We start from the raw sequence: 12,034 nt of genomic DNA, 5'->3' as shown, positions 1-12,034 counted from the left end.
AAAGATGAACGGGATGATTTGTGTAAAATTGAGGAGAAGAAAAAGAAGAGAATTTGGCGTGAAGAATGTGAGAGGTATGAAGGGGTATTTATAGGCTAGTATGAGCATGAATTATGGTAGGAAAATGTAGGAAGAATTATGGTAATTAGGGTTTAAGAGATTACTTGGAGAAGTGAGCAAAGATTTATGGAAGGTATGTATGTCATGAAAAATGTTAAGGAAATTGGAATTGCTTGGGTAATAATTAAGAATAATGAATGGCAAGAAAATATAATAATTGGATATCAAAAAGATGGGGAATTAGAATTATGGAAAATAGGAGATTTATGGGAGATAATTAAGAATACAAATTACCAAAATATTTTCCCAAAATCTTTATGGGATGGCCGAAATTATTGAGCTTTCCTAAGCTCATATTTTCGGCCTTCCTATTTAGTATTTAGGAATATATTTTGCTAGTTTAAAGGAATTAAAAATAATTGTGTAAATAATATTTATTGTAATAAATAATTAAATAATAAAATACCAAATATTCACCAAATAATTTAACTAATAAAATCAGATTTTATACATAAGAAAATTTGAAATTATTAGCTAAATAAATGGGATTTTCGGACTTATTAAAATAATAATAAAATATAGATTTTTCCTTAATTAAAATATCCGAAATATATAAATAATCCGGTTTTTAAAATTGGATAAATGGATAATAAATCTTATCCAAAATAATGATTAGTTTTCAAAATACTTTTGGCGCCAAAATTCAAATATCATTTTGGCTCCAAGATTTAAATAGTAAATTGAATTACTAAAATACCCTTTTTAGAAAATAATAATTAATTAGGAAAATACGTATGAAAATACGGGGTATTACAGATTTTATTCATACCGTCTTAGAATGTTGGGACACATATACTCATTGTTTTAGACTAGGGTGTGATGAAATTAGCCTTTTACCAGAAGAATTTGGTGTTATCTTAGGCTTCCCTTCATTAGATCTTGCGGTAATCCCTATAATAAATGAATATTATTGTAAAGACTTTGAACGCTTCTTTAATTTGAGAGACAAAGATCTCACAAATATTGTAGATGGCAGCGTAGTTAATTTAAAAGAATTTGCACGCCATTACTTTGATAGACCCTATTCTGAATCTCTTCATGTTTATAGAACACTAGTAGAAAAATACAAATGGGCACCGAGTTATTAGCACCGATTCTTAAAAACCGGTGGGAAAAAAATTAGGAGTAATTCAGTATAATAGAAATGGCACCGGTTTAAACTAAACCGGTGCCAAATTAATAAAATTGTACCGGTTTGAACCGGTGGGAATTTACTGTTAAAAAAAAAAAACAAAAAAAAAACCAGCCCTCTTATTTCTCCCTCTTTCCCCTCTTCTTTCTTTCTCTTTCCTTCTGATTGTTCTCTCTCTCTTCGCGCTCTCTATCTCTCTCTCCTAAACTGGATTCTCTCTCGTATCTCTCATCTCCGCCGTCCCGCCGTCCATTCCACCCTGCGGCGCCATCTCTATCTGTCCTTTATCCTAAACTGGATCGCTCTCCTTTTCTCCTTTTGATTTCACCATACACGGCAGCGCGTTTTCTTCACCGGCGGCGATGGTAACGGGTATATCTCTTCTCAAGTCCTCTGCTTCAGATCTTGGGTATTGGTATGTTTATACTTTCCTTTTTTTATTGTTAATTTGATTTATTTTTCAATTTCTAGGATTTTTGTTGTTTGTAAATGTTAGATTAATTTGCTTAGTGATGGAAATTTGGTTGCATGGATGTATAGGTTTGCATGATTGTATTGTGTACAATGTTGGAGGTGATTACTGTGCAAGATTTGGCTGCTCAGATTGATGTCAAATTGAAGCTCAAAACGATTTTTATCGAAGGAGTCCTTCACTGTTCGATCTGTTAAAATTAAAGCACTTAACCTGCTATTAGTGTCGATTCTCCCAATGGCCTTATCTCTCCAGTAAGTTTTTATATAATTTCTATTTATTTGTCCAGTTTAATTGATTAATTCATTGTGATATTTGAATTCATATTTGACAAGAATATCGCATTTAATGAATGATAGTTAAGTGTCTTTAATTAGAGGAATTGATGTTATTGTTTTGAATATAATGCATTGTTTTTTGCTACCAGATTTGTTACGAGATGAGTGATTTGTTACGAGTTTTGGATGGTTTGGTTGCATCATTGAACTAATTGGCACTTTATTTATAGCGTCCATTTGTGCTGCAATCTGTTGATTTACTTTTGGATGAACCAAAATCTAATGCTTGGAGAAAAACTAAAATTGTTTGTACGATTGGTCCTTCGACGAGTAGTCGTGAAATGATATGGAAACTAGCTGAGGAAGGAATGAATTGGTGTGATTAAATATGTCACATGGTGACCATGCTTCATATTAGAAAACCATTGATTTGGTTAGAGAATACAATGCTCACTTTGATGACAAGTTTATTTCTATAATTTTGGATACTAAGGCAATATACAATGCTCTTTATTTACTCATTAACCTGTTTCAATGCCAAATATTCGTTAGTTTTATTATTTATGCTCTTGTTTCTTGCCTGATTTTTGCTCTAATGAACTTCTGCTTTGAGGAATTCTAGCTGAACTCTTTTAATTTGAGACCTCTAGAGTTTGCATAATCTTCATGCTCTTCTATAATTTTCATGCTCTCTTTTTGCTTAGATATGAAAAAGTACTTGCATGGTTAGATCACTTATATGCTAGTGACCAGATTCAGTGAATTTGGTGTTGTTTTGCTGTCATATTTGCTTATAAACTTTTCATTTTTGTCATCTTTTTTTTTTTAATTTTTTTTTTGAGTTGTGCCTCAAAATTTTGTTATAACATTCATAGTTTCTGCATATTTCAAAAGATAGAAAGAAAGATGATTCTTGCAAAAATCTGTTTTTTTTTTTTTTTTTTTTTTAATGGAATACTAATAATAAGAAATTCAGAATAAAGAGGTCCTATTGGCTGTGGGAATTCATAAGGTTGGACAGTGAGATAAGGGTATGCATGTGTATGTCTAAAAGCCTTACACTTGACTTAGTTGGTAGTTTGAGATTACGTGTATCAGTATGTACCCCATGCACAATTTAGAGGGTGGATGTATTGGAGAGGTTTCGAATGATTCCTGTGATTGGAGAAGGGTTTGAGCCTGTTTATGTGTTGCTAACAGTGTGTATTGTTTTTGCTAACAATGTCAGGGAGATCACTCTCCTGCCTTGATCTCTGTCTCATCTAAGCAGAAACATAGTGGTACTAATTCTGTGTATATTTTGGGGTTTAATGCTGAGCGATAGTTGTTCAATAATGTCATTTAAAATTTGTTTGATGGCTTATGACCGAATTGAATTGTTGAATTCTAATGGTATATTGTCTTTTTAAGTCTAATACAAAGTACATTTTCGCCTTGATTTCTCCTTTCCGTAAAAATGATTATTTATGATTATAAGCAGACTTTCCGGCAGTGTACCAAACTAAGATTTTTATTATATTGAAATTTTAACATTTAGTTTTTAATAAAGCTCTCTGCTGTCTCAGGCTTGATCAGGGTGATTTCCTTGCTAATTAAGGGGTTCAAGCTGCGATTTTGACAAATTTGAAGATGCTAATGCAGGTGAACTCCGTAACGTAATGATTTCCTTGCTAATTAAGGGGTTAGTCTCATCTTCTTATTTGTGGACTTCAGAGCCTGTTTGTATCATATTGCTCATATCTAATTATATAGGCTCCCCACTATAGACTGTTTTTTATGGTAAGCTTCGAGACTTACAAAAAAATGAGTTCATATCTTTTTCTATTCTTTAGTTATGTGCTAACTTATATATATGCATAGCTTTGATATCAAGTTGTGGAAAGGCCAAAGGGTTATATTTGGTCTCAAATAACGTCTTTATCACTATATATCTCAGACATTCAGTATACTAGAACATGGAGTTCTGTTCCTTTAATTAAAATGTAGAGATAAAAGGGATAATGAAACTGATAAGTTTGGCAATAATGTTCTGAACAGATTCATTCATGCTCAACTATGGAGTAACAAAGGAAAGTATGCATTAGGTGTATCAATGAATTGAAACTTTGTGTCACATTCTTGAGTCCAGTCCGGAGTTTGACACTCATTTCTAAAATTATAAGCATTATAGCTTTAACATTGCTTTATGTACCTGAGTTTGACTAATTTGGTGTTAGACTTGTTTATGTCTCCCAAAGGTCCAGTTATGCATGTCTTTGAAACCATTGTATTTGATAGGTCAGGTGCTGTAATACCAGGGTAAAAGCTCTTTTATTTAATCTTTTCTGCTAACATTTACACTAAATGAGCTAGTGTGATAGCTGCAAATTTGTTGGACTAGCTGTAAGATGTCATGTTTTTTATGACCCAGTTGATAACATGCTTATTAGTCTACTGAATGCCATTGCATTTGTTTGCAATCAAACTATCAGGTGCACCTAATCAATGTTCCAGATCTTTCATCACAAAGCCCATTGACAATATCAGGAAGATACAGTGGGAAGTTTCCTGAAGTTTTCAAAGCAAGAGGCATTATTGCTGACATGACATGCTATGAGTTGGATCTAAATGTTTACAAGTCAAAGGCAATCCCTCTTGATAAAGTAAGATGTCATCCCTGTTTTATTTCTCTGGATTTTGAGTCTGTTGGAGGTTTTGCGTTGCCATTTTTTGTACATGTCATATGTGTCAATTAGCATTGTGGGATTGTTGGAACCTGGCTAACCATTAATGCAACTTAGATGATATATCTGTTTGATATTTCATTGAATACTGCTAACCATTAATGCACCTATATTCTTTTCACCTTACATTTGCTAAATTGAAACTAATTGTATTGACTTATAATCATATTGTTTCAGTTGAGGCTGTTTTTGTGATTGTGGACCGACACACAAGTCTTGAAAAAGAGATAGCTTATGTCTTGTTCAAAACAAGGGTATATGCCTTATTCTCTGTCTGTGAAACCACTACAGCTTCTGCCTCGCAAGGCTGCTACTGCTGCTCTGCAGCTACTGGCTCGCAAGGCTGCTGCCTCGCATCACAGCTGTTGCATGCTTCTATGCTCTTGCTGTTCTTCTGGTCTACACTACTGCTTCTATGCTCCTGCAGATGCTGCTGCTATGCTCTACGCCACTGCTGCCAATCTGCTCTACGCTACTGTTGTAATATTATTACAGTCGGTCTATTACAATATAAAACTATATTCTTTTTTTTTTTTTTTTTGAATTAAAATTGTAATGTTACAGCTTTATATTAATAAAAATTATAAGTTTATATATATGTAAGTGTTTATATATCAATATAAGTAAAAAAATGCAAAAATAAAAAATCATTTTTTTTTGGGGCATAAAGGGCACCAGTTCTGAACCGAACTGGTGCTATAAACTTTATTATTAGCACCGGTTCTGAACTGAACCGGTGCTAATAACTGTGTTATTTCCACCGGATGTGAACCAGTGGCAAAAACTCTCACTTTTTGGCATCCCTAACATGAACACCGGTTCAAAACCGGTGCTATTGGGGGGTTTTGAACTGGTGCTCTTTTACGTTTTTCTACTAGTGGAAGAAGGGCTTTTCTCTTTTGCATGATTAACCAATATATTCTCACTAGTGGTAGAATTAATGAGGGTCAAGCAATTATATTAACTATTTTGGAGCAGATTGAATCTGGAATAAATCCAATGCCATTAATTGTTGGAGAAACTATGCTTAGTCTTGATGAATTGAAGAGAAATCCAAAAGCACCTTTTCGGGGCTCTCCAATTTTATTACAAGTAGAAAAATAATATTTTTAATTACAGAAATAAAAAACATATTTTTGTATAGTAATATTAATTTATTTGCATTGAATTTTTACTGATGTGGCTAATGGAGAGACTAGAATTAATTAGTCCTCTTGACAATGTTGAAAAATATACTCCGAATTGCTTTGTGAGCCGAAACAAACGCTTCTCTAAGATGGGGCACCATTGATGGAATAAAAGGCTTTGTGTCACGGTCCGGGAGTTTGGACCCCGAAACGTGCGGCGCGCTCTAGCCTTTTGGCGGCAAGAACGCTAGCCTTGAGCGGAAGAGGGGCTTGTGAGCACAAAGCAACACAAGCGGGCAATAGAATCTCAGGAGGACTCACGTCTATCTGGGCGACGGAGTGCGGGTGGTCGGGGCTTGTGACGGCCGATACTTCAAAGCGGGCACAAGCGGGTCCGAACCACGAGTCCTTAGCGCATCAAGTTGGGTTGGAGGGGAGCTAATATGCAAGTAAGACACAATATCTATAAAGGTCTAACAACAAACAAGCATAAAAGCCAGGCAACACTTGGTAGAAGGTTTTAAGATTTCATTAATCATTCGCCCTCTAAAGAGCTTTAAATGACATACAAGGAGAATCCCTAGTGAACACTGATCTGACAGTAACACAATAATGGGACCTCAAGCTAAGAAAACAAACCTAAACTCTAGGAAAGCACTTAAATGGAATCTAATACATCAAAAGGAGTTGGATTCTAACACTTTGTCTCTTGCAATTTTGCTATCAAGTGGGTCATCCCTTGGTGGAAAATAGAGACGATGGTTGGTGTCAACAAGCAACCTTTCTGCCGTCTTCCAAGCTTAACCAAAATGACTTTTTATTATCCCTGTAGGGTAAAAAGACAGTACGGCCTACTTCAAACAATTCCTTCTGGGGATCTTCGGTCATCCCTATGAATTCCCTATTTCACAAGAAGTAGAGAAGTTTGATGCATATTGGAGCGCTAGACCTTTATGAGAAGTGATTACCCAAAAGGTTCCCCCTTCTTTGCCCAATGATGTAAAGATCTAGGTGGCTTCTTAAGAAACCTTCAAAGGACATGAAGAAAAATCAGAGTAAAACCAATGTGAAGAATCGTCTGGGTGACAAGGTGATTTGTTAAGGAACGCTTGCGTGAAAAGATTGAATTCAAAACACCTATGATGCCTAAGAAGAAAGACTCTACAAAGGATAAAGGGAAAAGAAAAGCTGACACTCCAGAGAAGAAGGTTTGGATAGAGAAGAAACATGGAGTCCTAGCTAAGGGAGAAACCATTTACTCTAAAATTGAATGTAGGTCCTATAAAGGATGCCTACTAGCTAAAGTCATGGACGATGAAGAGGATGCAGATAAAAATTGGAAAAGAGAAAAGAAAGAGAAGAAAGATTGAAGCATTGCTTAACTTCCAATTTATTAGACTTAGTTTTAAATTTAAAGTTAATGTGTTTTATTAAGCTCTTATTTAAATTCCATCAATAATGTAATTTTTTTTATTAATGAAGTTTCATCCTTTTAATTAAATCAACTTCTATAAATTTAACTTATTAAAGAAATAAAAACAGAAAATTTTATTTTCAAGAATTTTTTCGAGTACAAAAGTCGAAATTTTTCCGAAAAACACCGAAATTTACCCAGGTACTTCTAGAAAAGCGGCGCCGCCATTTCGAGGCTGTCACCGGCCATTGCCATCTGGCGTCCGGCGACATGTACTGTCGCCTTGCGCTGCAGTGTGTCGGTGGGCTACAAACTTCTTTTTGTGACGCTACTGTTCCGTTGAATTTCTGTCGATTTTCTTTTTATTTCTAGGATGCGAGGTTTGCGAGAATTAAAGTGGCCGCACCCGTAAAGGGTTGCCTACGTACCCTTTCTTAAGGAATCAGGCCAAACGTAGCTCTCTTGAGTATCCTACTCAAGTAATTATGGGTAGTATTTTTTAAGTTGGTCAAGATTTGTCATGTTTGAGAACTCATTGCCATCCATATCAGTTAGTTTTGCTGCACCTCTTGATAGGATTGTTTTGACAATATAGGGTCCGGACCAACTAGGCCTAAATTTGCCTCTTGGATCCAAAACATTTTTCCTTAATGCTTTTATCACCAAGTCTCCTACTTTGATGTTTCTTGTCTTGACCTTCTTATTAAAATGCCTATCCATACGAGTTTGATAGCATTGGGTATGATGTAGAGCTTCTAGTCGCTTTTCATCAAGTAGAATTAGCTCTTCATACCTTGTTCTAGTCCATTCGACTTCATCGAGTTTACTTTCGAATGCAATGCGTAGAGAGGGTATCTCTAGCTCTACAGGTTGTACGACATCCATTCCATAAACCAAGGAGAATGGCGTATTTCCTGTTGATGTGCGAATTGACGTGTGATAGCCCCAAAGTGCGATATGGAGTTTGTTAGGCCAATCCTTGTAATTCTCTGTCATTTTCTCGATAATAGTCTTTAGATTTTTATTAGCTGCCTCAACTACTCCATTTGCTTGAGGTCTATAAGGGGAAGAATGATGGTGTTGAATGCCATATTTTGTAATAACTCTTCACATTCAGCTTGAAAGTGAGTTTCATTGTCACTTATCATTTCATGTGGACCCCGTATCTACAAATGATATTTCTTTAGATAAAGAGTGCTACATGTTTTGCAGTGAGTTTAGCATATGATTGTGCTTCAACCCACTTTGTGAAGTAATCAATTGCTACTAGGATGTATTCGTGACCTCCTGTCTTAAGAGGGGTAATTTTGCCAATAATATCAATTCCCCATGTAGAGAATGGACATGGTGAAGTGTAGGTGTAAAGTAGAGATGGAGGAACATGTTGTAAATTAGCATAAATTTGGCATTTAGGGCATATTTTTACATATTTATGACAATCCTTATTCATGGTAGTCCAATAGTACCCTTCTCGCATTATCTTTTGGACTAGCATTTTTCCATTAACATGGGTTCCAAAAATGCCTTCGTGGACTATCCTCATAGCTCTTTGGGCATCCTTTTTTCCTACACATAAGAGAGCATGGCCCTTAGGTACCCTTTTATGTAACTCGTTGTCTATGAGTACGTATTGGGAAGCTAAGAGTCTTAATGCTCGTTTTGCTCTTTTGTCAGCATGAAGAGGATATTCTCCTTTGGTGACGTAATTAAGTATATCTGTATACCACGGTTCTTCTTCTTCCTCATCTTCATCTTAGACCACTTCATCATCATCTATGGCTTGAATATAAGTCGGTTTGTGCCTTTTTTCTATAGTTAGAGGCATTTGCTCGATTTCCGTAGGAATCCTAACCATTAAGGCTAGTCTTGCCAAAGCATCAGCAAATTGGTTTTCCTCTCTAGGTAGATAAGTGTATTCCACCTTTTCTAACTAATTAGTGAGAGTTTCCAGATAAGTCTGGTAAGGGGCTAGGCTTTCACTCCTTACTTTGCATCTTTTAGAAATCTGATTGATAATCAATGAAGAATCTCCGAATATTCGTAATTTCTTTACTCCCAATGCTAAAGTTGTTTCAAGGCCTACCACGCATGCTTCGTATTCAGCAGCGTTGCTGGTAACGTCGAAATCTAGATTTATGGAGATTGGAACGTGCTCTTCTTTAGGTGATACTAATAATACTCCAACGCCACATCCCTTTTGGTCTGAGGCTCCATCGAAGTATAAAGTCCAAGTATCATCTTCCGTGACCATCAAGACTTTGTCTGGAAATTCATTGTCATGTATTGGCGTTGAATCTTCTATTGGAAAATCGGTAAGAAATCCGAGACCACAGATCCTTTGATAGCCTTTTGAGGCATGAATCTCACATTGAACTGGGTTAAGTTGACTATCCACCTTGATATGCGCCGAGTGTAGACTTCTCAAATAGATACTTAAGTGGATCCATTCGGGAAACTACAAAGACTGTATTCACGAGCATGTAATGTCTTAGCTTGGTTGTGGCCCACACCAATGCGAGGCACAATTTTTCAAGCGGTGTGTAGCGTATTTCATACTCGAGCATCTTTTTGCTTAGATAGTAGATTGCATTTTCTTTACCTTCTACTTCTTGTGCAAACATAGCTCCCATTGTCTCTTCGGTGATTGTTAAGTACAACCTAAGAGGTATTCCTGGAAGTACTGGTGCTAATACGGAAGGATTTGCGAGATAGGCTTTGATCTTTTCAAAGGATTTTTGACACTCATCATCCCATATTACTGGTACATTCTTTTTGAGCTTCTTGAATATAGATTATCATATCGTTGTTAATTTCGATATGAACCTACTTATATATTACAACCGGCCAATAAACCCTCGAATTTGTTTCTCGGTTTTGGGCGGTGGCATTGACATGATCGCCTTGATCTTGGTTGGGTCTATCTCTATTGCTCTAGAGCTTATGACATATCCCAAGAGCTTGCTTGAGGTGACTCCAAAAGCACACTTTGATGGATTAAACCTCATGTTGTATTTTCTTAGCCTTTCGAAGAATTTTCTCAAAGCTATTTGATGTCCTGGGCAATCTTTTAACTTCACAAATCATGTCGTCCACATATACCCCAACCTCTTTGTGCATCATGTCATGGAGTAAGGCAGTCGCTGCTCGTTGGTAAGTAGCACCCGCGTTTTTCAACCCGAATGGCATTACTGTGTAACAGTCAGTACCCCATGGTGTTATGAATGTTGTTTTTCCATGTTTTCTTCTGCCATGAGAATTTGATTGTACCTCGCGTATCCATCCATAAACGAGAGAAGTGCATGATTTTCTGTATTATCTACCAAAATATCGATGTGTGGTAAAGGGAAGTCGTCCTTTGGACTTGCCTTATTTAAGTCTCGATAGTCGACATACATTCTTACCCTTCCATCCTTCTTTGGAACTGGGACCACGTTGGCTACCCATTCGGGGTATTTGGATACCCTGATAAAACCTAAAGTTATTTATTTTTGAACTTCTTCTTTTATTTTAAGAGCTACGTCGGGTTTCATTCGACGCAACTTTTGTTTTACAAGTTTCATTCCTGAAATTAGTGGTATAGTGTGTTGAGCTATTTCTCTATTAATACCTGGCATATCTTCATATGACCAACCAAATACATCAATGAATTCTTTAAGTAGGTTAACTAAATCGGTTCTTTCTTGTTCATTAAGTGTTATTCCGATTTTAACTTCTCTTTTAATGGTTGAATCATTTGATATATCAACCGTCTCAGTTTCCTTGATTATCGGTGTTTTCTTTTCAAGTGTTTCCATTGCTTTAATAATTTCTTAGTCATTTTCATTGTCAGTGAAGCAATGCTTGTCATCTTGAGTTAATGAAAAACACGAGGAGTAAGTAGAAGAAGACATATAATTGAACTCTGAAATCATTACATCAAAAAGGGAAATGTCCTCAGGGACTTGATTACTAACTATCCTAGGAGTAGAAATAGAAGAAGGAGGGGATGCTATTACTAAAGACTTGGACGACTCTACAGGAAAAGACTCTGACGACTCTTCAAACGTCGGTCCTTGCCCTGTCGTTATGGAGATTTTCCTTCCACTTGAAGTAGTCACCTTGAATGTCTTGAGCCACCCTTGTACTAATCCTTCTGCTGGGGTGATGAGCTTTGAAGGGTCAAAGTTCTAGCTTTGTAGGACCGTTTGGATGAGCGAGGAGTTATCCTCTATGTATCTCGGCTCATCTTTTTCTCGCCCAAATAGTAATCCCATGACGTTAAAGTCAAAGCATGGGGGTGCTTTCTCCTTATGAACAGGAGTTGGGATCTCATCTAGAAAGTAGTAATCTAAGAAGATCTCAAACCCCGGTTGCCTTATGCCGTTTACAACAAAAGGTTTGGGAAATTCATAGCATAGATAGCCCTCTCCTTCTTTTATGAATTGTCCATTGAGAGTAAGAGGATACTGATCCATTAGGATTGCTTTCTTTTGGATGCGAGCGTTCCTACGCGCCTTAGATCTTTCCTGGGCTTGCTTAAGATCTTCGCGAGTCGGTTCGAAACCAAGTCTGAAAGTATCTAATTTAGGGAGGCCAGGTAATTCCAGCTGTTTTGCTATTCCTTTCTTCTTTCCTAGAGTCATTCCAAGAAAGTGTCCTTATCTTTTGAGGATAGCATTTACTATCATATTGGAGTGGGGGTCGTGACAGAGAGGGGTCCTTTCATCCTCTTCGATTAAGGAGACATCTTCATTAAAGCCCCACAAGTCTTCGTCATCTTCATCGTGCT

General features: G+C 36.5%; 1 long non-coding RNA gene across 2 annotated transcripts; it reads left to right on the top strand.

The window, feature by feature from the left end:
* Positions 1-1,401: 1,401 nt before the first annotated feature.
* On the top strand, positions 1,402-5,287 carry LOC110683591. 2 transcript variants are annotated; one of them, XR_002503633.1, is made up of 5 exons: positions 1,402-1,667; positions 1,793-1,978; positions 3,568-3,643; positions 4,474-4,644; positions 4,903-5,287. It is a non-coding gene; the product is annotated as an uncharacterized LOC110683591 (long non-coding RNA). The 2 variants fall into 2 exon arrangements; XR_002503631.1 differs by having other exon boundaries at positions 3,568-3,683.
* Positions 5,288-12,034: the final 6,747 nt, after the last annotated feature.

Source organism: Chenopodium quinoa, unplaced genomic scaffold (genome assembly GCF_001683475.1).
Source record: "Chenopodium quinoa cultivar QQ74 unplaced genomic scaffold, ASM168347v1, whole genome shotgun sequence".
In the NCBI taxonomy this organism is placed as follows: Eukaryota; Viridiplantae; Streptophyta; class Magnoliopsida; order Caryophyllales; family Amaranthaceae; genus Chenopodium; species Chenopodium quinoa.
This window is presented reverse-complemented; position numbering and strand designations above follow the sequence as displayed.